Below are 26,447 nucleotides of genomic sequence, written 5' to 3' on the forward strand. Positions count from 1 at the left end.
TGTTCTAGAATCTGACATCAGAGAATAACTCAAGTGCAAATAACTTAAGAAACATGCACTACCATATAATTGAAACCATTTCAGGTCTTTTGCAAAGCTATTATGAAGAATTCAGTTTTAGTCTATTTTTATTTATTGCTCAGACTAGCTCTTCTCTTGAAGTGCCTCCCTGTGCCCTCAACAGGATGGGGGGTCCATTTGCAAGAGCAAAGAGTTGAGATGCCTGGGCTGTAGGTGAGAGTGGGAAATGGAAGCTCCATTTTAGAGGCAGTTTCATTACTGCCTAGAGTTGCTCAGAAGCGGTCAGAAATGAGAATTGGTGACAGGACCGGTGACTAGGCCCTTCCTATGTGTTATGGCTGAATTGTGTGCTCCCAAAATCCATGCATTGAAGCTCTAGCCCCTAGGACCTCAGAATTTGCAGACAAGGGTCTTTGCAGAGGTAATTAATATAAAATGAGGTCCTATGGGTGGTGTCCTCATGAGAAGAGGATATTTGCATGTAGATGCTCACACCAGCGATGAGAAAAAAACGTGTCAGAAAATGAAACCCTATTGGTTAAGCTCCTTAGTGTGTGTGGTACTTAGTTATGGCATCCAGAGCAGACGACTGCATTCTGAAAGGACACTGTGTGTGTGTGTGTGTGTGTGTGTGTGTGTGTGTGTGTGTGCACATACACATGTGTTTGGGTGTAGCTGTCTTTCAAAGATAAATCCAGAAGTTGTCTGGGGGGCTCAGTCTGTGAAGCATCTGCCTCCAGCTCAGGTCATGATCCCGGAGTCCTGGGATCGAGTCCCGCATCGGGCTCCCTGCTCAGCGGTGAGCCTGCTTCTCCCTCTGCCCCTCACCCTACTTGTGCTCTCTCTCTCTCCCTCTCTCAAATAAATAAATAAAATCTTAAAAAAAAAAAAAAACAAAGATCAATCCAGAGACCTAACTCACTCCCAACCCCTAAAGCAATGAGGATATACACCTTGAGGTGATCACACGATGATAATGTCTGGCCTTATGATAGGCAGAATAATAGCCTCCCAGAGATTTCCACGCCCCGATCCCCAGAAACAGTGAAGGTGATATGTTCATGGCAAAAAGGGACTTTGCAGATCCGATTAAAGTCATGGATCTTGAAATAGGGAGATGATCCTGGATTATGGGAACGGGCCTCATTTGATCACTTGACCTGTTTAAAGGGGGAGGTGGGGGAGTCCATCAGACACAGCAGAAGCAAAGGAAGCAATGCAGCCGGATGAGAAGGATTGCGTGCATCCTTGCTGGGTCTGAGATGTAGCTGACGTCATGCAGGGACCGTAGAGGCCAGTCCAGGAGCAAAGGACAGGCCAAGGCTGGCGGCCAGAAAGACAGCAGGGCCCTCTGCCCTACAACTTCAAGGGACCGGACTCTTCCAAGCACCTGCACGCATTTGAAAATGGATTCTTCCCAGAGCCTGCAGATAACCCAGCCTGGGTGACACCTTAACTTCACCCTTGGGAGACCCTCAACAGAGAACTTTAAAGAGCCAGCTACATTCCAGAAATGCAGAACGGTGAGCTAATAAATGGGTATTTTTAGAAGCTGCTTGATCTCTGCTGATTTGTTAGAAGCTGCTCGATCTCTGTTGATTTGTTACAGTTGCAACAGAAAACTAATACAGGTGTATCATGCCATAATTTTGGCACACTCCCTTTTGACCTCGGGATTTTGCCCCTTATTATACAAAATATGGTCTGTGGACCAGCGGCTTAAGTATCACCTGGGAGTTTGTTAGAAATACAGAACTTTGGGCCACATGCAGATGTGCTGATTCAAAATCTGTGTTTAGACAAGATGCCCAGGTCATTTCTTGCACATGCAAATGCTACCTGTCTCCATTCAGAGATCCAAGGACAAGGAGGAACTTCTTTCTTATTTAGCAACGTGAGGAGAGGTTTCCAAAAATTACTTAGATAAAATCAATCTCTTAGTGACACCTCCAAGGAAACAGTAGTCTATGGGACATTTCTTTATCTTCAGCTGTTTGAAGCCTTCTAAATACATGTAATTCTCGTAGTCTGGTTCATTGCTGGCAAATCTTGTGTTAATGCGGTGTTGACAGGAACATTCCTGGGAGCCAAACTGACTTCAGCCTGGATCTCTGCATTTTCAGTTCCGATGTCGGTTTTCTGTGTGAACACTAATCCGGGCAGGACAGGGCAACATCTGCCGCAGAGGTTTATAAAACCACCTTCATATCCTCCCTTTCATCACGAACACCTTGGGGCTTCCTGAAGTGTCTCTCCGTCTACCTCCTGCCGGCTACTGGCGTGGATTATCTTCTGAATCCAGCCACTCCTTCACTCACTTTGTCAACTCCTTAAACCCAGGGTGATCATTTCTCTTTGACAGCTGGTCTGGGGACGCGGTGGGCATGTTAATAATCAATCTGTCTTCCCTCTAATCTGGGTTATCTTGTCTTTACAAGACTCTCCATCAGGCTCTGCCTCCCAGATCCTTGATCTCAGCCATGGCCTGAGTTGTTTTCTCTGCTAACTACTGCACTCACCAAGCACCTTCCCTATGCACTAGTCTTTCAAGCATCCTGATTGTCAAAGATGAAGCTAACAGGCCGCTTTGATCTAGCTTTTCAAGAGATAATGTATCCACAATTAAACTTTCCCAGAGGCAAAACCAGTTGGATATCAGAATAAAAACAAACTGAATGTAGCTCAATGTGTAACTCTAATGACTAATACAGGTAAATTGGGGATTAATCTATCGAACAGAAACTCCCTCTAATGCATCAAGAGGGTGTTCATTGGATATGAAATTATTCGATGATTTCAAATGTTGTAAACTGCCTGCTGATTTTTTTTTTTACAGTAAACAAATGGTGTTGCTTAAATCTTCACATTTGTAGAAATAGAAACCAAACGTTATTATGCTCCTACTGTGATGAAGAGGACAGGCTTGTGGTGGTGAAGATTATGCTCTATGTATGATGGTTTAAGCATATGAACAAATACTCAAGATACAGCTTTTTGGAAGCTATAGTGGATGCATTCAGTAAACACTGGGACTAAAATGTGGGCTTTTGAGTGCCTCAGTGTGGGAGGTGTAGTCATCAGGGAAATTTAAATCATGCCACAATCAAAAGTAAAAGTATTGATAACTTCTGTTCATCAAAACACAACATTCACAGAGTGAAAAGGTCAGTTAGGGCATTGGAGAAAGTAGTTGTGACACCTAACAAAGAAAACAGTTATATACTGCATATATAAAGAACACCTTTAAACCAATACCAGATATGCAGAAAACACAATTGAAAAGATGGGCTGAATAGGCACTTTTAGAAGATACCATCTAAATAACCAAGATGCATATTGAAAGCTTCCCAAATTTGTTAATCAGGAGAATGCAAATTGAGCCCACAGGGTGTTAACCACCGTACAACCTCCAGAAGTTGCTAATAATGGAAAAGACAGACAATATTAAGTATTGGTGAAGATGTGGAGCAGCTGGAACTCTTATGGGTGTGTGCCCTGGTCGGTCCGTAAACCTGGAATCACCTGCCAAAGCAAGGATGTGTGCTCACCCTGTGGTTCAGCAATTCCAGTCTTAGAAATCCACACATTTATTCACCGTCCACATGGAAATGAATGTTTTTTTAGCAGCACTGTTTATGATTACCTCACACAGAGAACAGCTTAGTCATCCACAATAAACTGAATGGGAAAATATTGAAGAAGTCTTGATAAAGGAAGTGTCCTTTGAGCTCAGTGTCAAAGAATGAGTTGAATTTTATCCCTGATTTAGTCTGAGATTACTTCTGCTCATTTTACACCATGCACGTTATTTTTTTCAATGTATGTCTTAGCACCCTGAACTTACTTTACGTTTCTAGTTATTTTTTGGGATATTTTCAATGCCTGACCCAGGGCCCAGCACAGAACAGATGCCTGTAGATGCATGAGTGTGTGTCTGCTAGGAAAAAAAAAAAAAAATCATATAAAACAACTTCTCAGACAGTGGAAACATTGCCTATTTTTCCCTTTCATGTTTAGCCCTTTTGCAAACTTTAAAAGGGTATTTAATTATAAGACCGAATATCTGCTATGTGATGTCTCTATCACTTCTGTTGGCTAATTGGGTTTGGCTACTGAGAAGGAGAAGTGGATTCTGGAGAATGGGAATTGAAACTCTCTACTCCCCATATTAAAAGGCATGGCTAACTGGTGGTAAGAGGTACCCCAGATAGCTAAGTCCTTGGCCATCCTCCTTGACCTTTATTTACTTCTTCTAAGAGACAGACTCTTCAGTGGAGGACCCTCATGTCTGAAAACTCGTGTTATTCTTCACAGTCTGCTAAGAAATCCAGCTCTCTGAAGAGGAGGGGATGATTCTGATCACTGGTTCTTAAATAATAATACTGTCATAATAAAGAGCCTTAAGCTGTCTCCTCTAGAGATGTGGAATTCATAACCCTGACATAAAAATGCCATTTAAAAAAAAGAATCCTTGCAAAGAATACCTGTGTTTAATTTGAGGCATAAAAATGCCTTTTTTTTTTTTTTTTGAGAAATCCTTGTGTAGAATCTTTGTGTTTAATCTCTAGGTATAACAACAAAAAAGAGAGAATGATGATTTATATCTTGTAACAGCTGAGCCCTTTTCCCCAGACTTTTGGTCTCTTCACTCATCTTATTCTCTGATGTGGTCAGCAGGGGTTGTGATTCCCGCCCCCCCACCTTGGGTATGCATTTCAGGAGGTTACATGTAGGGGAAGACCCTTTGTTATTCTCATTATCTGTTCTGCATGGGAAGCAGGCACAAGCTTAACCTGGAGCATAGGTAGTGAAGTGAAGCCTGGATTCTTACTGTTTCTGGAATTCTTGGATTGGTTCATTATCCTGGGCAAATAGATGAATTCTAATGATCTGGTTACTTAACGTGCATAAATAAGATACTATACTAAAGGATCTGCCTCCATTTTTGACATTTGCTTGCTGACAGCCTTTAAGCAGAACTCCTCCTCCCTCTCCGTCCTACATGCTAACAAAATGATAAGAATGCCTAGGTGCACCCTCCTTTGGCCAGGGTGGAAGGTTTAAGCCCTGCAAGCCCCAACCTGTGTTCAGGAACCCTCAGACCATCTCCATGCCCTAACCACCATGAAAGCTCAGCTGTCTCTTTCCATGCTTTGTAGACCCATTTTGGACTAGTTTGCGAGCCTGCCCTGTTCTCCCCCAGAAAGCTGCATTATGCGAGTAATAAATCTTTTCATATATATATCATGCTTGTGCTATTATGGATCTTGACCTCTAAACCAAATTGTGAGTGGAAGGGGGTCTAACCCACCACTGTGGAAGGACTTTAACAGATGCTAAATCCCAGTCCTGAGCAATAGTGTGGAAGAGGCCAATATCATTCTGCAGGACAACCAGAGCTTCACTCCTTTGAGCCCAAAATGCACTCACCCATCAATATTTGAATAACTTGCTTCTTACAGATTTTCCAATAGTGATATATTTTATTTATTGCTCTTTCCTTAGATGCCATGTACATTCTCTCCCCTATGAACTGCCATAGTGTTTTGCTTGTCACTTTCTTGAACAATTGATTATGGTCTTCCTTCTATTACAGTTATGTGGATATACTACATTGCTTTGGGCAGTGGGGTTATCTGCTCATTATGAAACAGTGCCTTACACAATCCATGCTCAATGAATGTGTGAATGAAGCCATTGTGAACCCCAGTAGCAAAGGTGCGATGGAAGCACAATGCTATTCAATTTGCACCGAGCATTTATGAGGACACGTTGAAGTATTTATAGATCCATCTTGAGCCACCATAGCAAAGATGTGATAAAAGCAAAGTGCTGTTCGTTTTGCACCAAGCTTTTACAAGTACACATTTAAGAGGGTCAAACAGGCTTTTCCTTGTTATACCGCTGTCTCATCAGCCCGCTGTACAAGATCACATGTTTTCTTGTTCACTAATATGGGATAAAAGAGAGAATGAGCCTTGAATATGGCATAACCAAGTGTCTTACGGAACTACAATACTAAACTCTTATTTGTGGAACTGTTACTATGCGCTGCCCACTTTGCCAGCCTCATTGCATGTAGTAATTCAGGTGACCATGTCAACAACACTCTAAAGTATATATCATTTTTAACCCCATTGTACAGATCTGTAAAACTGAGGACCAGTGAAGCTAAGGGGTTGTCAAGGTTATATGATGGTAAGATGGGATGCCAGGCACATGAACCTAGGGGTTCTCCCACTAGATTCCATGTACGCTCTTAGTGTGTGCACCGTTCAGCCTTTTGTTAGACTCCAAGCTGGCTCCTAACGTTCTGAACTCCTGGAATCCACACCCTCATGTCATTGCCTTGTGTTGTGTGTGGGAAGGACCTAAGACTTGCTTCTAACCAGCAGAGCACAACAGAGGAGGTGTCATGCCATTGCTGTGATGATGTAACATGAGGTTGTAACTTCTGCATCACTTGGAGTCTCTCTTCTTTGCTGGCTTTGAAGAGGGAAGCTGCCGTGTTGCAGATGCCCAGATGGCAGAGAACTAAGAGCTGTGTTCAGCCAACAGGAAACTGAGGCCCTTAGTCCAGTTGTTCACAAGGACCGAATCCTGCCAACAGCCATATGAACTTGGAAGTGGATCCTTCCTCACCTGAACCTCAGATGAGACCACTGCCCTGGCCAACACCTCAACTGCAGCCTTGTGAGGGGCCCTGAAGTAGAAGACCCAGTCAAACCATGCCTGGATTCCCGAACCACAGTAACCACAAGATAATAACTGCACTGGTTGAAGCCCCTAAGCTTATAGTTATTTGTTGCACAGATGTAGGTAATGGAGGAAGGTTACTATGTTTAGAAAACAGCATGATTCTCAAAGCCTTTTTATCAGTGGCAGCTTCATTGTTGATTACCTTTCTCTTTTTTCCCCTCCCTCTCATCTCTGAGCACAGTACTTTTTATTTATTTATTTATTTATTTTTAAAGATTTTATTTATTTATTTGACAGAGAGATCACGCACAAGCAGGGTGAGCTGTAGAGGCAGAGGGAAAAGCAGACTCCCTGCTGAGCTGGGAGCCCGATGCGGGACTCGATCTCGGTACCCTGGGATCATGATCTGAGCCGAAGGCAGATGCTTAACCAGCTGAGCCACCCAGGCACTCCAGAGCAGTACTTTCTAAATGACCCTGATCATAAGAATCACCTGGGAGTGCTTTTGAAATGTTCATTGTTCTACCCTTTAGGACTCAGTTAATTGGTTTAGGAGTCTGGAATTTCAGCAAGGTGCTCACATATTTTTGTGCACAGGCTGAGTTGCAAAACACTGTCATAGATTTAGGCAGCCTATCTAGACTTTGATTATATTTTAAGACTCCTGTAGAGTTTGAGGTGCCTTGTCTGCAGTGAAGCCCTGGGACTGGTTTTGTTTTTTCTTTTTGTTTTTTTATAGATGCTACCCAGGTCATTTTAATGTGCAGCCAGAGTTGGGAACTGCTGACTTAGAGCAAGCTCAATATCAGTAACTGGAGAAGATTCTATCAAGTATCCATGCTTAGCTTTCCAATGGGGAAGGGATATAGAGACAATTATTGTTCGAGCAAATATGTACTTTCCTATAAGACCGACTCCCTCAAAGCAAGAATGTCAGTCAGTTCATCTTTCAAGTCTACGCATTAAAGTGATTGATTCTAAAATGTCCCAAAATGTAAGCATAACTGCACAGCGTCTGCTAGTAAGATGTTTTTGAATATCAGAGTGAAAAAAATAAAAGCTGCCAATGAGGAGCCACTTGGCTGGCTCTGTTGGTAGAGTGAGTCTTGATCGCTAGGTCGTGAGTTCGAGCCCCACATTGGGTGTAGCGATTACTTAAAAAACAAAAGCTACCCATGAAGATAATGGCAGAATTTTCTTTATAACCTCTAGATTCTTCTAGAAATGTGGGTAGAATATACAAAGGGTACAGATCCAGACAGAGTTGGGTATGTAATTTGTAGAGTCCTGTGGAAAATGAAAATGTGAGGCCCCGAGTTCAAAAAGTAGGAAAAACATGCTGTCAAAGGAACAAGGTGTAAAGCTGTTTCCCTTCTTCCACACTCTGTCTCTTGCCTTGTCATGGTATTTTGTATTTGCTCTTTAATGTTGTCCTAAGTAAAGGAAAATTAAAATTTTAAATTATTAGCTTGGGTATTACCATTCTTCTTTCTATTGTGCAACGCCAGTTTTAAATGCAAATATGAGAGCATTTAACTTATATACAGAACCACTGAAATTACCCAATTTATATTTCATTGCTGGTACATGCATATGTATTTTGTTCTCACCAAAACAGGGGAAACACTGCATAAAACTAAATCAGCTGTTTTTATCTTGCTTCATTCTGTGTGCACCTTCTACCAGTACTCTCCATCACTGGTTTGCTGATGAAGATGAGGGACAGAATAGGAAAAGAATTCTGGGCTGACCTGGCTTTGTCTTTCCTTCTGTGTTATTAGTTTCAGCCTGAGTGATTGGGAAGTACCACAAGAAAGGCTATGATGGGTTCCATTGTTGTATTTCTGTAGAATATCATTGCCTTCCCTTCCTTTTGCATTTGAAGCATGCTGTGGTTCAAATGGAAGGCAGGGCCTCTCTGAGCTGTGAGCATTCACACTTTCTCATTATAGAAGTGACGTGCTCACCTTGTCCTCACTTTGAGCCTCACAGATCCCCCACACGTTGGGGGTCCCCCAGAACTCAGTGCTCTTGGAACACTGCATGTGCTGTACATGAACAGGGCAGCAAGAAACACTGAACACACATCTTGTGTGCATTTCTTCTTCTCACATGCATGCTCCATTCTCCCATTGCATTTCACTTACAAGACACAAGTACAAAGAAAAAATTATCAAGAATTTCAATGATGACACCAGAGCATTAAACCAAGCATGGGGTCCTGTGTGACTGACTGCACAGGTCCTGTGCCATACAGCTAGCCCCAAAGTTCTGTGTAACTACAGTGAGAACCAGAAAACAAAGCAAAGAAATGGAATCAGTGGTCAGCATTGGCATCAACAAGCAGACATGGATCGATCTGTTGGCTTTGAGACTCCAGAAATCTGAGGAGATGGTTTTATTCATCCTTCTTATGGATTTTCAGTAAGCCATAGGCCACATGTAGGCCTCTGACCCTACTTCTCAGCATGGTTTCTCCTGTCACGATTGCTAAGTGCAGGTTGAATCAGAAGATTATTTGTGACAAAATAGAAAATGTTTTATATGACAGATGGAGGCTGGGTGAAAGAAGCAGGCTCTTCTCTGATTTTCCATCTCTGGTTACAGCTCTCAGGATCTGAATTTGGAGGATAATGTGTTGGGTAGAGCATGGCATAAATGATGTGCTCGTTAAATCATAAGAGAAGCCATAAGTTCTGATTTTGCTTGCTTGCTCCTTTCGTCAAATAATTCTGAAATCAATTCCTAAATTGGTATCCCTGTAGCCTGATACCATTATAATGTCTGGGCCACATTGGATGATGCATCTCTGTTGACATCCTCTCAAAAGTTTGGAGGAGGGGTAGACACAAACACCGCTCATCTCCCTTACACCCCTCTCTCCCTTCCATCCTACCAGGAGTGACCCACATACAGAGCAAGAAATGGACTGTTTTGTTTTGTTTTTTAAACACTATTTAATTTATTTGGTGGAGTTAAAATTTTTTTTCTCCCTTGTCCAATCGGGTTTCCAGAGACAGTCTCAGTACTTAGCATGACTGCAGCATTCATTTTGGAAAATGTGAGGGCATTTTGAACAACAACAGAAGACTTCTAAGGGAGGTATGAAGCTCTTCAGAAGCTTCCTCTTTGAGGTTCTTTTTGACCTACCAGGCACTGTAAGGGCAAATACAAAATAAAAAAATAAGAGGCTTAATTCTCCCTGATAAAAATAAGGGATGAGATGTTCTCCCTTTCCTTTGCTTAGAATATTTACTTTAGAAAATTTGTTTTTTTCCTCTTCGAAATATATTTCTCTGCCAAACACATGGGATGGCAGCTGACTCCCTAGTTAGAGCAGAACTTGTCCTAGGACTTAGAGGCCTCAATTTGCCCTTAAGTGTTTCATTTGAAACAATGATTGCATTTCTGTCAGGCTTGGGTTGTTTCTCACTCGGCTTTCCTGAGTATGACAACAAGTACGTTCTTAGAATTCTTTATAGGGCTGTAAAAGCAGGCAGGGTCCTTCTGCCTGAATGTGCTCTTGAAGAACCATGGTGACCTACTCTCAGAGACTTAGCTAAGTGTGCGTGAATGTATGTGTGCTTGCCTCTTTTGCATGCATGGATTTAGGTGTATGGAAGATCTAACTATCCCAGTTGTTAAAGCAAGAGGATGCCTGGGAGGTGTGCCCTTGTCTGCCTCCGGGTGAAGAAACAATCAGCCATCATTCTGTTCCCTTCTGACCTGCCAATCCTGAGACTATCATTTCTTAATGATATTAATTTCTTAATATCCCCTTGCATAACGCTCCCTTTTGGGGGCTCTGCCTGATTTGGGCCCTTACACGCCACATAACTGAGATGATGGCCGGTTTCTTCTGTGAGGCTCTGCTCGGCAGATGCTTGCATGGCCAGCCATGGACAGATGTGCAGCAGGAAGCTTTGAGGCCACCATGGTGGGGAGTACACCGCAGTAATTATCACATTAACTCACGTCACTTTATTCAAATACTTTCAACCTTTTAACTGCTGAATCTAAGCTTCAGAACTTATCCTCTCTCCCTCATCCTGATGCTTATGTAGAGTAAATTTGGCGAAGAGCAAACTCATTTTGAGGTTATTATTTGAAAGAACAGTTGACACTCCTGCAAACCAGGGCTCTATTCACAGATTAACCTTCTTTTATTGCCCGGCTTTAAAAAGCCAGGCCATTGTATCCTATTAGTGATTGCTATTGTTATTTTGCACCGCTCATAATTAGATTCAGCTCATTAACATGGGCCCCTTAGACTTTTTTATTTTAGACCATGAATTTTGCATTCATTGATGCACAGCAAAGAAAATGCAAACCTGAACTGCTCTCAGACAGGGCCCCAGGTTAATTTTCTTTCCTGACTTCATTTGTTGGGGAAGAAAAATTTCTCCTCTCGCCTCTCAAGGTTCATTACGTGGGCGTGCGAGAATTAGCGTACGTGCTGCGGAGGCGAGCACTGGGCGTGTGAGAGTTAAAAGAAGAAAAGAAAGGTGAACAGGAGAAAAGGCACAGAGTCTTTATTAATTTCTATGTGCACAGAAAGGTAGGAAAACACAAATGATTTCGCTCAGGGACTTATATACCCTATTAACAAAGATTCTGTACCCTTTGGGCTTCAAGGGGTAATGAATTGTGTGAAAGAGACTAGGAAATGGTGGGGGGGGCTATTTTAGTAAGGTCTGTTTGTGCAAATTCACCGTGGTGTCCACTCCCCTCTGTGCTGATAAGAAATGCTACGCTCCTGGGTGGGCAGGTGGGGTGAACTTCCATGTACACCCTGCTGTTAGGCAGATACTGGGTGGCAGATAACACTTCCTGCATTTGTTAGTTCTCAGTTGCGTGTGGCTCAAAATGATCCTCACGCCAAAGTGGTGTATTTTGGGGTACCATATTCTGATCCCCTTCCCATTTTGTCTGCATAGTTGAAAGTTGTTCAGCCTGTTTTTATTCCTTTAATATGCATATTTAGCTTTTTAAAGTTTAATATTAATCAGAGTTTTTCCCATGAGAATCTCCAGCTGATCCCACTCCATGTAAGACCATCTTTCCCCCACCTGAGCTGCATTCACAGTTTTGCCCTAAATCAAGTGTGTGGGGGCATGCCTGGGTGGCTCAGTTGGTTAAACATCTGCCTGGGGCTCAGGTCATGATCCCGGGGTTCTGGGATTGAGCCCCACATTGGGCTCCCTGCTCAGTGGGGAGTCTGCTTCTCTCTCTCCCTCTGCCACTTTCTCTCTCTCTGTGTCAGATAAATAAATAAAATACTTAAAATAAAAAGGGAAAAAATTATTCATTTAAAACCAGTCAATCTGTCAGTCTAGTGTGGGTCTCTTTCAGACTCTCTGTTCAGTTCTGTCTATTCTTGAGCCATGACCATACCATGTTAATGAGTAGCTTTATATTGAGAGACTGAATATTACATGGACAATGTCCAGATCAAATCTGAAAACAGAACTTGGACCAGCCCAGAAGCCAAACCCCAGTCTCTGCAGCAATTAGCCTGGAATGCTCAGGACCTGGTCATGGTCTACCAGTTGCCCTAATTTTCCCCTTTCTTACAACTCAGAACCAACCTGAGAAAGACAACCGTGCTCTCCAATCCGATCACCTGAGATGTCCTGCTTCTACCTAGCCTACCTCCATCTTCCTCCACCGACTGAAGAGTCTTGGCTTGTTCTCATTTAGAGTGAGGGATGTCTTTGTTTATTTCCACAATTCTGAGTCCCCAAATGTGGTAGTGTACGTCTTCCAACTTTGCTCTTCTTCCAGAATGTCTTGGCTCTGCTAGGTCCTTTCAATTTGTATATAAATTTTAGAGCCAGCTTCTCACTTTCCATGAAAGTCTGCTTGTTTTTTACGATCGTGATTGAATTAAGTTGATATGCCAGTTTGGGGGCATGACAAAGCTTGGTAACCCTGAGTCTTCACATGAATGCAAGAGTTTCAAACAGAGCTTTCATTTTGCAGACCAAAGCTTTAGACTGCTGTCTTCGGCACATAGACCCCTTCAATGACAGGCTCGTGGTGGCCAGTGACTGGAAAGCATCTTCAAGGGCTAGCACTCCTCCATGCTAGCTCACCTCAGGGACTTGTCTTTCATAGTACCTGATTCTCAGTCACCAGCACAGATCTGCTTTAAAAAAAAAGTACATTTTATCTGTCATTTTCTAGTTACTGTACCGGATAGGGTTGCTGCAACATCCAGTTGGCCATAATGCTGCAAATGGAGCTTCTCAGGTTTAAAAAATGTTCTTTAATTAATGTTCCTAAGTTTTATAATCAATTAGGTAACAGTATACCATGTAGTTACTGGAGTTTTCCTCCCTATAATTTCTTCTTCTTTCTTTAATACTAGAGCTTTAAATGAAAAGAAGTAGTTGTACTCAAAGGTACAGAGGATATTTATAAAACTGAAGAAAAATTAATAACCAGAATTTTCTTCTCAGGGGAAGTTTGCTTGGATTTAAATTTACTGATGTATATAACGGAAAGAAAATCATTTTCTCTTACCTGTGTAACTAGAGGTAAGCAGGAAAGATTTCATAAAATTATCCATGTAGAAAGGGCTATGCATCTCCAACAAATTAAAATTTATAGAGTCTACTGACTTTAAAATTACATTGCAAATACATAGAGATACACATAAGTTATTTTTAATTTAATGTTTTACAAAAATTTAGAAGCATAATTCTTTATAGACAAAGATATCTTTATAGCCCACTGATTCCCTGTCTTTGTTCTAGTAATAGTGGTGATTAATCTGATAGCTCAGAACATTACTTCTTCAATGAGTAGTATCAGCATTATAAATCATATTTTCATATTTTTATTTTCCATTCACTAACTCTTCAAATATTTCTGGCTTAGAATACGTTCTTGCTCTGTATTTCTTGCACAGCTTCTCTGTTAACTGTTGGCCATGGTTGGTAAAACCTGAAAACTGTCGGAGAAGTCAGTTTCAACTATGTTGGCATTGTTAGCAAGGTGGACATACAAGCCTTTATGTCATTCTGTTTCCTTCCGTCTTCCTTCCTCCCTCTTTCCCTCCCTTCCATCATCAGAACATGAGACGATGCACTAGGTAGCTCTAAATCCATTGTGGTTCTGGTACCATGTTGAGTAGCCTAAGGTTCCCACCCAGCTTTGTCAAGGCTGGTTCATTCTGCTTCATTTCATGGGTAAAACCTACATCTAAATCTTGTTTAGATACCACGATCTCTGTTTAATTGGCTGTAAACTGTTCTTGTTCTGTGAGTGCACAATGGGCATAAAGAAATCCTTGCTATGTCATGTGCCAGTGAGACCCACATACTCCAGCAAGTATGGACACAGGGGTGCACACTTTGTGCATTTATGCACGTGGCACATGGTGGGTGTTGGAACGAATATCTGTGTGACAGATGTCATGTTGAGTACCATGGATTTCAAGTCCTCACATAAATAATTTTCTTCCTCCTAATTTGAGGAAAGAGGGGACGCTTCTCCATGCCTGGTGTGTCCTTCCAATGGTGGCTGTAGATCTTGCAATGTCTCTTGCCTTTCCCTGACTCCCTGTCCCCACCCAATCCCCATGGGAAGTGGAATGCCTTGTCTGAGTTGTAAGAGGCATGCTTCCACCAGCGGCATTTTTTCCCTTTCTCCTGGGAGTCAGAAGCCTATGGGACAGTCCATCTTGTCTGCTTTTCCATATTGGGAGTCCTAAGGGGGCAGTCTTAAGGGAAGCCTACTTCCATCCAGTGCTGTGGCAGGAACCGAACACGAGTGTGATTTTTGGGGTCAGCACCAAGATTGCTCCTGACTAAAGCAACCTTCTCCAGTCTCTGCTGTAATGATGTTGATAAGGTGGACAGTTTTGTCTCCATAAATCATTTTTTTCCTAATTACTTTAGAGCTTCGATGGGGCAGAGGGATGCTATTAATTGGGCTGCTTGACCCTCAAAGAGGTGCTCTGGTTTTATGGCCTTTCCTTAGAATCTTCTAGTGAGTACACTAGAAGCAGAACAACAGTGAGATTTTCATCCACAAAACGATATAGGTGTCTGTGCATACGACCTGTATTGTGCAAGAGGACTGGGTATTTGTGTGTTTTATTCCTAATATTCCAATGTTCACATGATAAAGGGTATCTAACAAAACGATTATTGATGCTGGTGCCAAGCATGAAGCTCTCTTTTATGTCTCATCTGGAATGTTCTTTTTTCTCCCATGTAATAATGGTCCACCAAACTGTGACCTGGATGCTATGTTCCTTGTTTTCATTTTGCTCCATCTACTCTGCATGAGTCACATCTTGAAGATTCAATAAGCCTTAGAATTAAGAGTAAATGATATCAGCCTTCAGGAGTGACACAAAGCATTGTGTATGTCAGTCAGAATGTCGGTCATCTAAATAGGACATGACACTCAAATTATGTGTACGTAGAGGGTCATAGGCCAAACGCTGAGGACGGAAACACAATTTCTTTAATAGAATTGGCTGTGATTATGAATAAACTCTAAAATCTGCAGCTCTGTGCTGTTTTGGTTGAAGTAACTTTTTGGAACTGTTTAAAATCGGGCAAGTGTTGAGTTGAAAAATATCAACTTGTTATAACTCGGGGATATTTATTATCAGATTAATAATTCCATGACTGTTGATGAGATTCATAGAAGTTAAACATTACAGGATTTGAATACTCTTAATACCTGAGACTTAACTGACCTTATTACAATTCCTGAAAATAATTTGCAAAGACTTTCTTACAGAGCAGGAAGTTAATTGCTTCTTGTCTTCTGAGAACCGCTCCTTCGCGTATTTCTCTCTATGTATGTTCTTCAAGTTGTGTTTACTTTAATAGAAACCTGATAGGACTTCTGTTCCTTGAAATGACCTTGTGAATCCAAACAGAAAACAGAATACTGACATGCAATCCTGTCCACGCTCCAAATCGTGTTTATGAAAATAAATCCCAGAAACCGAGTTTTAAGTGAAACCCTTATGTAAGGCTTTCACATACACACTATCGATGCGATGCAGTGCTCACAAGGATTCAGAAGAAAATGCTGGCTTTGGTTTCGTTAGGATTTCATTTTTAACTTTAGCATCAGAGTCAAGTTTCCAGTCATGTCTACCTTAAAGGGACCTAAAATGAATGTTTATCTACTCAGAACACATTTCACTGGACAGAAGTGGCACAAAATCTGGGGGCTGGTGGACAGTTCATTGCCAATCCATGGCATGGGTAGTTTAGATACATATCATTTGCCTTGAGAAAATAATGTGGCTTTCTTATTTTCACTAAATAACTAGTGTATAGTGTCTGGCATAAAATTATACGTAATGACTGTTGTATGTTGGATAGCTTTTCTCAGAGAATTATTGGTAACCTCATGTCAGTTGTCTATCATCTATCTGTGTCTCAATCCATCCATCCATCCAACCATCCATCCATCCAACCAACCATCCATCCATACATCCATCCATCCATACATCCATCCATCCATACATCCATCCAACCATCCATCCATCCATCCATATATCCATCCATCCATCCAACCATCCAACCATCCATCCATCCATCCATCCATCCATCCATCCATCCATCCAACCATCCATCCATCCATCCATCCATCCATCCATCCATCCATCCATCCAACCATCCATCCATCCATCCATCCATCCATCCATCTATGAATGTCTATCATCTTTAGTAATAGAAAGTTACAGAGTTGACATATTCTTTGTACACTTTCCCCATTCATTCCCATCCTGCCTTCCCCCCAGAGAAATCTGGATCCTAAATTTGGCATTTATTTTTCATTATTTGTCTTTAAAATGTTGCTATGGGTGACATCTTTTCAGAAATAATATGTTGATTTGTTTTGCAGGATTTAAAGCATTACATAAATGGTCTCATATTGTGCCTATCCTTCTGGTACTTATGATCTGTGCTCCCCCTATTTGTGTTAGAGATTTTTGCATGTTGGCGTATCTGGTTGATTCATTTGATCTGCTAGACAATTCTTTCACTGCTTGAATATCTAACATAGGACTTTGTTTCTCTACTGATGGAAAGTTAAGTTGTTTCCAGTTTTCTGCTGTTCTAAGAAATGCCTCAAGTGACCTATGCATGTTGTTTTGAACACAGATATGAGTGGTTCTTTAAAATATGTAATTAGGAATGGAATTACTGGCTCCGAGGGAAGGTACATCTTTGTATTGCTCTACAATGTAGAGTTTGAACCAACTTCTAACAATTGGCTTTGGCAGACTTTTATTTGTTGATCTTGTTGTGAAATTACACCTCATTGGTGTTTTATTTACATTCCTGTGATTACTGGTGCACTCAAATATCTTTTCATATATTTATTAGCCATTTAAATATCCTTTTCTGAGAATTTCCCATTTATGTTCTTTGCCAGTTTTGCTTCTTTGGTTTTTGTTTTTTATTGACACTTACATATGCAAATATGTGCATATATTATTGATACAAAATATCATATATATTTATATAATATGTATCCTACAATATATGATTTATATGATATATATTTATATAAGATGTATCTTAATTATATATTACCGCTATAAAACTTTCATCAGTTTTATGCATGAAAAAACAGTATCAGCTGTGTTTTATGTGTTTTGTTTATTATTGGTCGTTAAAGTTAAGGCTACAGAATTTATTGTATAATTTTGAGGTTATCAACACATCAGTCATTTCCTTCTTGATTTGTATTCTTCATACCAGTTAAGAAAACTTTTACTACTCAAAGTCATAACCTCATTTTAATATATTTTCTTGTCAAAGTTTTAAAGTGTTGTTTTTCTTTTTTTTCACATTCAGGTACAGTGGATTACATTTCCTTTCAAAATAGCACTCCTTCACAACCATCTGGCTTCTGAAGTATTTAATACCCATCCAGTCAGATAATTAGTATGCAAGATGTGTCAACAGAGTTGAAGAATGGAAAATAAAATGTACATAACAGGCTCAGGCTTAATCGCTAATAAAAGTGAAGATAATCAGTGTAACTCTAAAGTATCATTAACAACCTGAACAGGAACACACATAGATGTGAAACAAAGTCTAATACAAGGAAAGCATTTTGATATCAGCCACTTGCCATTATGTAAGCAATTAGCTCTCCACAGCAGTGAGCTAGGAGGGAGGAAGCCTTCCAGCTAATTCCACATGCAAATCCCCCCTGTTGAGGGGTTTAGGACGTTTATGCGGAAGCCTAGCTGGGACCTGTCTCAAATCACTTTTCTCTAATTCCAACAGAAATTACGATGTGATGATATGCCCTGTTTCCCAGGCACATCCTGAGTGGCCAAGGTGGGCTGAGCTGAACTGTGTGACTTTCTTTCTCGTGGCTGTCGTGGACGCTGACATTTTGTTTCATAAATTATTCTGTATCATTCTGAATCAATTTACCAGGGTCTGATCGATGCCGGGTAAATAGATAAAAATTGTATTTTGGAGCCAGTTCAGACTATATTGATCCAAGAGCAGAGGTGGTCATATTAATCAATGGAGGCCCTACTCTTATTTGTTATCTCAATCACTGGATGGAACCAGATAGAAATATCCTGTGCTTAAGGAATACTTTGGTTAGTTTAGGTGTCGGACAATTCTTAGGATGCCTTGTGGGAGACTCACATTACCCCAACCATGAGATGGCCTGTAGCCAGTTGGGAAGATCAGAGAGAATGTAAATGACTACAGACCCAGTTTTTCCCTGCATATATATGCATATATAATATATATGTATATTATATATATATATATATATATATATAATATGTTTTAATTCTCTTATTGCAAATGTTTGGTGCATTGACTTAAGTTATTTGTGCAAGGTGGTGGTATCCAACTAGGTGAGCATGGGCCCTTAGTAGTTAGGGGTGTAGAAACGTTCCTGATAACTGGCAGAGTGCCTACTACAGCCTGAGACTCTGGTCAGATTCCCTCACAGGCAGACCCTGGGCTAGGATGCTTGGGATCCAGGCAGGGAAAGCCAGCCAAGGAGTGAGAATGCAGCACAGGAAAGAAGAGAGGGCCCAAAGAGGGTGATTTCTGCAAAATCCCAGCCTCAGCCTGATTTCTGGAGAGTCCTGGGACATAAACAATGCCTTAGAGGTTGTTTTTGTTTTGCCTGAAGGTCTGGGAGCTGGGCATTCATGTTTACCCCGGATGCAAGGGCTGGTTACAATTTGGGATGCGCCAGTGGATATGATGGAGATGCAAAGTGAGGAGGGCATTTTGGGCTCTTGTCCTTCTCTGTTCCATTAGCCCAAACACAGTTGGTCCCCCGAGGCAGGTGCTGGAGGAAAACACCCCAAAACTGAGTGTTGGGCACAAAGGACTGGGGAAGGGATGTGCTGGGAACACGACAGAGCTGCAACAACATGGGCTCGAGTGGACGTTCAGTATTTATTGAATGGAAATCTGCCTATAGATTGTGCAGAGATTCAGTCTGTGGCAAATTGAAGACTTCATGGAAAAAACAAAGGAGGAAAGAGGGAGGGTGGGGAGGAAGGAAAGAAAGAAGGAAAGGAACTCATCTCCATCTCAAATATTTTTTGTCTGGAAAATAGTATTACTGTTGATGGTTTTCTCAGCAATCATCCTTGAAGAAAATTGCCTAATCACAGAACGTCATTTTACAAACAGATTCGGTCAGCCAAGTGTGGCTGATCCGATCTGGAGTCTGTAGGAGGGAAATTGGTTGATCAGAATAGACAGAGGGGACTTAATTTGGGGAAAATTATCCAGGAGATTTATGTAGTGGCAGAAATGGTTATAACTTGGAAAGGAGCCAGAAAATGCTGAATCAGAGGGATTATAATGTAATCAATACTCCTGTGAACAGGTTGCCTGAGAATAAAACAACGTTCCGTGAAGCTTGGTCCAAAAGCAATGACAGACCTTCGATTTGAAAAGAATTTGGAGGTGCTCTATTTTTCCCTGATAAAAAGTTTTAACAAATGATTATTTAGTCCCATACTTGGATGGAGTTTTACCTTGGAGCTCTTTTTTTTGTTTGTTTGTTTGTTTTTCTTATCATAGAACAGGAACTGTTCCAGCAGTTAGATACAAGGGCTGTTTTATTTTTCTGAACTTCTGTTACTTGTTTGTTCCTTATTAGCATTTGACACTGTTGGACAGGTCGTGGCAAATTACAGCTCATGGGCCAAATCCTGTACAGCACCTGGTTTTGTAAATAAAGTTTTATTGGAACAGAGCAATGGCCATCCTTGGTGCTGCAAGACCAGAGATGTGTAGTTGCAACAGAGACCATATGGCCCACAAAGCCTAAAATATTTACTTTCTCGTCCTTTATAGAAGAAGTTTGCTGACCCCTGCATTAGGGTATGGGGAATTCCAAAATACCCAGCACCCCTTTCCTTCCTCAACTGTGTTTTTCAAGATCCTGGGAGAGTGCGAAAGGTCAGAAAAACAACATGTTCTAATGTCTAATCTTTTCTTTAACAGTCTCCAAATTATATAGTAAAAAAGACGGACAGGAAACACATCCAACTCTAAACAATGGTTTATCTCTGACTACTAAAATGATAGATGAATTTTGTTTTATTCTTTGTACATGTATTTATTTTCTGCATTTTAACAATAAATATGCAGGTATACGTTCTATAATAGAAAACACATTTTTTTTCAAGGTTTTTATTTTAATTTCAGTATAGTTAACGTACATTGTCATATTAGCTTCACATGCAAGAAAACAAATTTCTTTTGGCAAAGCTACAGACTTGTAAAAGCTCTCAGAGAATTCTTTTCTCCCCGGTTTAGGAGATGGTGGGTTCGGGTCTTGGACATAGATCAACATTTAATGAGCATTTTTAAGTGTTTGGATAATTTTACATATCCTCTATAAGCATGACGTGATGTTGTGATTTATGATAAGAAATACGTGTTTGGTCTTTGTCATGGTTTCTGGCCCAGAGCTCCTAAAACCCTTGGCATTTCCTGTAAAGAGAACTGCAGAGGTGTCTTTTGTAATGATAATGAGGTGACTTTTGGAATGCACCTGAATAAGGGGGCTGCTTGCCGGCGGGGAAACAGCCTGGACTAAAGGGACAGAACTTTCAGTCCCACCTCCAGGGAGGGGAGAGGGGCTGGAGGTTGAGTCAGTTGCTGCTGGCCAATGATTTAATCAGTCCTGCTTGGGTAACAAAGCCTCCATAAAGCCTGGGTTTGGAGAGTTTCTGGGTTGGTGAACACGTGGAGATCTGGGGAGAGCGGAGCATCTGGAGAGACCGTGAAACCTTGTGCCCTTTCCCCCCACACCGGGTCCTACACGTCTTTTCCAGCTGGCTGTTCCTGAGTTCTATCCTTTCGTAATAGGCCCGTGATCTAGTAAGTAACTTGTTTCTCCGAGTTCTGTGAGCTGCTCAAGCAGATGAATGGAACCCAAGGAAGTGGGTGTGGGGACCTTCGCTCAGAAGCACAGGGAACAGTGCGGACTTGCGATTGCCATCTCGAGTCTGAGTGTGTGTTTGTGTGTGTGGGTGGGTGGGGAGGGCAGTCGTGTAGGACGGAGCCCTTACCCCTGGAATCAGAGTTTCCCTCCAGGTAGAGTGAGTTGAACTGTAGGACACCCGGCTGGTGTGCGGGAAATGGCTTGGTGTGTGGGCAAGAAAACCCCACACATTGAATGTAGTGACCAGAATTTCACACGATGTGAGTTCTCTGGATTAAATATTCCCATTCTTACTTCACAAGACTTTAATTTTCCCAGTAAAGCTGTGTTTGCCCGGGAGTTGGGTTCAAAATGGACTTTAATGCTCCTGGTATTTTCAGATTTCACCTGTAAAAATGATCAGCTACTAACTGCATTTGAAACATGAGGTGTGTACAAATAAATAAATAATGCATCACCAATACAACAAGAGTACAACAAAGTGCTCCTGTTGGGGCACTCTATATTGGTAAAAATATATATTTCTAGATAAATATGCTCACGAATAATAAATCATATAGTAATTAAATGATCTTAGAGTGATCATCTGCATTCCAAATCTGTCTATTAGGTGGGCATTCATATTCATAAGTGAATAATTGGAGGTTTTAAATAGACATTTGATTGTGGGGCATATTTTCACAAGTGCTGAAATTTGGTCAGGTGGGTTTGCCTCATGTACTTAAAATAGGGTTATTAAGAATATTTTCTAGAACAGTAATTCCAAAATTTTCTTCTGTTCAAGGCTGGCTCTCGTGAGATAAAATTGTGTGTCCTCTAGCAAATGGCTAAGTACATTGGAAAATGCTGTCGATCTGATTGTTTTTTTGTACCGCAGGACTTTTCAGAGCCTTTACCAAGTGGTTGTTCTTCGTGAATGTACAGGAGAGAGTGGTAATGTACAGCTTTTTGGGGGATGCTGTTTGGCAAGATGTTTTTGGTTACAACAGGAGGGGAATATAGCATATTGTCATCCAGTGGGTAGAGACCAGGGATGCTGCTAAATATTGTGCAGTGCCCAGGATGGCCCCCGGGGCAAATAGCAATCTAGGGGCAAATACCAATAGTGCCGCTGTTGAGAAATCCTGGTTTGGGAAGGCAGGGGATTTGCAGAAGCTCTGGGTTTGTCTGATGCTCCTAATCTGTATCATGGTCTGGAGGCATTTCACTGAACTCCAGGACTCTAAGAAGTGAGGCTGAAGCGGGATCGCCAGTGGGGTGGGACTCTGAGGCCCGGAAGGCCAGGAGTATCCAGGTCTTTGTGACTAATCGCAGTGAGGCAGGTATGCTTGAGAATTGAAAGACACCCTGTGAAATAACATCAAACAGCTGCCTGGAATCAGGCATTTCTGCGAATATCTGGTCAACCAGGCCAAGTGGTCCCAATGTCAATCTATTGGGATGGACTACAAGACTCCTGGTGAACAAATATGCTCTAAGTAGAGAAGGTGCCCGGAAAAACCACTCACACTGTTTATGTGGATTGTAGGAGAGAAACACCATTCTGAGTGATTCATATCCAGAAGTTGTTTTCAGGTTGAGGACATGAGTGTTAAATTTAGGAGATAGGATCTGGATGGTATTATCTGTCCCAAGGGAAGATAGTAAAGGTTATGAAGGCTAAAGAAAGGGATGTTCAAGTTTATTGGTTTTGTTTTTTTCCCCTAGCGCTCAGTGACTGAAATATAGAAAGAGCATGATATGCATAGGGGACAAGCAAGGTAGCACTGGGGTCCAGTGATTATATTGTCCACCAGGATAGGAAGCCCCTCCTCCCACGTCCCTGTTCTCTGGGCTGCAGTCCACCGCAAAGCCAAGGTATCAGTTGTGCTCTGCCCTGTGGAGGGTTTCCCGGCCGATAGCAGGAGACATCCCTGGGGAACCAGGGACTGGAAGTGGCAGTGCTTGGTGGATTTGAGTTTGCATGAGGTAAATCGGCCTGAATTTCTAGCACGGCTGAAAAATAACTCAGATGGCAAGAGTGAACCGGCAAATCGAATTAAGTCAGATATGGACAAATGGGAGAATAAACTGCAGAGAAATAAAAGCTGAGGAAGTTAGAGGGCTTTAGAAAATGTCCTAATTGCTAAGAGGGAGTAGCTTGTTATCTGTCAGGAGAGGCTCAAGTGGAATGAAATGTAGTTGTAATAATATAATTGTGACTAAATATAAATATAAATAATGGGAATTGTTAGGAGAAAGAATATGCATGCAGTTCCTTTCTCATATGGCCCATCGGCTGGTCTGTCCTTCCCATCAGCCCATGTATATTAATTGGACACCTGCTGTGTTCTGGGTACTGTGCTTGAATTTGGGAGCATAAACATGAATGGAGCACATTCTCTACCCTCTAGAGTTCACAGTGCACAGTGAAAGACAGACATATGCAGTGAAGGGAAACATAATGTCATTTTGTCATGCTGGACTCTGCTTTGATGCTCAGAGATGGGATGATTTTTAATTACATTGGGGGAGTGAATTGTGGGCTCAGTAGGGGTTTATCTGACAGTGGAGGTTGATAGAAATATTCCAGTCAAAGGATTTCAAGAAAGCCTGTCCTCTCGGCACTGTGATTTCCAATGGGGAGCAAGGCAGTCTTTGAGAAGGATCCAAGTTGCTAACAGCCGCCATTTTTTGGATCAAGCAGTCCCCTAGCTCGGAGTGCAAATCCACTTGTCCTCCAAAGAAGCCCACGAAGAATTGGTGGGTCTCGTGAGCCCTTGGTGGTCCCACAGCACTCAAATCGTGTCGTAGGTTAGTTATTCTTCTCCACATGTGAGCGAGGTGTGCTCGTGATCGCATCTCCCCCAGTTGGAGGATGAAGAAATAAGCAAGCTCAAAAGACTTTTCAAAGTCAAAAAGTCAATGCCATCTGCAGGTAAACAGCTTAACTAAATCTCCAGATTTCAGGCTTCTGTCTGGAATTCCTGAGGTGTGTTATCTCGCTCACCACACACAGCGCTGGGATTTGCTAATTATTGATTTCACGCTAAACAGGAAAAAAAACGAAGTTGTGTTTCATATGAACACAGTGTTTTCAGAAAACCCGTAGCGTATTGTGTTGCATTTATAGAAAAGTGATTGAGTTTCTATATCCAGTGTGCTAAGAGGAGTGGGATTCAAGGATAGGTCAAAGTTTAGGTCAAGTGCACAAGGGAGAAAAAGTAAGTTTCTGTCACTTTTTTGTACCCCCAAGGCATAGGCCCAGGAGATGGTGGGAATGTTGTTCTGGATAGATCAGGGAGAAAAATCCATCCTGGAATGGTGCCTATAATCTGGAAAAGAAAGGAAGCTTGTGTTCATGGAACTAATCCATTTGAATAGTTTGGTAAACAGCATCATCAGCTTGATTCAGAAATAATATGACAAGCAAAGACACTTCTTGATATATTTATCAATAATTCCAGCTTCCAGGGTATGTGGAGCCTGACTGAAATATTTCTTGAGACATCAGGCATCTGATACATTGGATTTTCTTTCTCAAATGCAAAAATCTCTCAACTAAAAAAAAAAAAAGTTATTTTGGGGGAAAATTATTTTAAAACCTTTTGTTCATAGCTAAACACTACAAATATTTTTTTTCAAATTCTGATGGCATTTATAAAAGTCACATTTAGTTCATTGACATGCAAATAATTTATTTTATAGCATTTTCTGTTCTACCTAACATATTCCTGGTTTGAACCATAGAGCGGGGCTGTGGAAATAACTTGCTCATGACTCCATAAATTTAGGGGCTGGTAATTTTGTACCCCTCCTCCACGTTTCTCCCCATGACCTGCCTTACTTAACAGCTACTCCCCATGGGAGAATCACCTGACCCCTGGGCAGGATTACTGTGTTTTAAGGAGTTTGGGAACCAGTGCAGTCTTGTTCGCTTTCTGTCTCCTTCTGGTAAGCACGCACAACTGCATGTTCTCGTGCGCCTTGGTTTGGTGGGAGGGCTTGGCCATCTCCTAGTCTAGGGGTCACCGCGAGGAGCCCCACTGGTCTTTAATTCAGCCTTTACTAGAAAGCTGGGGGTTTTGTTCTACTAACTGGCACTGCAAGAGTATTGGAACAAAGCTCAGGTATTTCCTAGGGCATTTTTTGAAGGATTGTGATGAGCTTCCTCATTTTTTATCCAAAAAGACCAAGGCTTATCCTCATTCAGTTAGTCAACAGTCCATTAAAATAAGGAATTGTATAAAATGATGTATGCATACTTTAAACAGTATGAATAAATGAATATGTATAGATTTCCCAACTCCGAGTGCAGGAAAATGATCTAAGTTTTTAAATTCTACATTTTGTGGAGCATCTCATGAGCTCCGGTCTTCACATTATATATTTATATATGTATATATATTCACCTAACTTAGAGGCTAGCTAGTTTGCCGCAAGGAGGTCAGCGTGCTGGCAAATTTGCTGGAACATTTTACAGAAAGAATGGGCTCTCTGTTGATTAGTTTGACCAGATGATTACATCGAGGTCATTTTAGAGAACTTTATGTGATAATAAAACTAATAAGTTCTGATTTGGGTATTCTTTTCTTGTTGTACTTCTTCTAAGTTAGGAGTTGTGGAAGAGAAGGATTTTGGGAATGAAGACCTCCTCAACCTTTAATTAATATTCTTTTGATTTGATCCTGGGCAGTGGTTATTCATAATACATTTGAGCCAAGTATGAATTTAGAATGAAAGAAGCCCAGTTTTGTTCTGTTACCATATATCTGGTTTTAATCCAAACTTGTCTGATCAAGTTTCCAAGACAGCAAGTTTCCCAAATGTTGAACACACACTATTTGATATTATAGGGGAAAACTCCTGTTCCTGTCCATCTGTTCACTGACAGAAAAGAGAGGAAGAAATCACTCTAAAGTGAGGATGGAGTAAGATACTTACAACGCATTGTGCAGAAAAATGACCTGGGCTTGTAAATCCTACATTTTGTGTAACCTGCCTCGAGTCCCAGTCCTGAGGATATAGACCCACCGGAAGAAAGAGACCTAAATGTGCAAATAGCTCCAAGAGAGGAGAATAATTTCTTTGCAGCTCTCCTTGGGCTTGATGCTTGGGCTGGATTGAAGACAGGGTCCCTGAGCTGGATCCCAGCCAGGTGTGGGAGAAAAAGTAAGGGATGCCAATAGTACCTTCTCATTTCATCTAGCTCAGATCGACCTGTTAACGGAATGGAGAGTCCCATCATTGAATGGGGATAAATTAGGAGATGTACGTAATTCCAGGGACCAGTAGGAATCTGGCTTCAC

The 26,447-nt window shown here is 41.4% G+C and overlaps 1 protein-coding gene across 1 annotated transcript in view; it reads left to right on the forward strand.

Moving 5' to 3' along the window:
- Positions 1-26,447, forward strand: part of STS (steroid sulfatase) — a 548,358-nt gene that overhangs the window by 224,198 nt on the left and 297,713 nt on the right. The window lies entirely within an intron of this gene.

This window comes from Phoca vitulina, unplaced genomic scaffold, assembly GCF_004348235.1.
Source record: "Phoca vitulina isolate PV1807 unplaced genomic scaffold, GSC_HSeal_1.0 scaffold60, whole genome shotgun sequence".
Taxonomy (NCBI): Eukaryota; Metazoa; Chordata; class Mammalia; order Carnivora; family Phocidae; genus Phoca; species Phoca vitulina.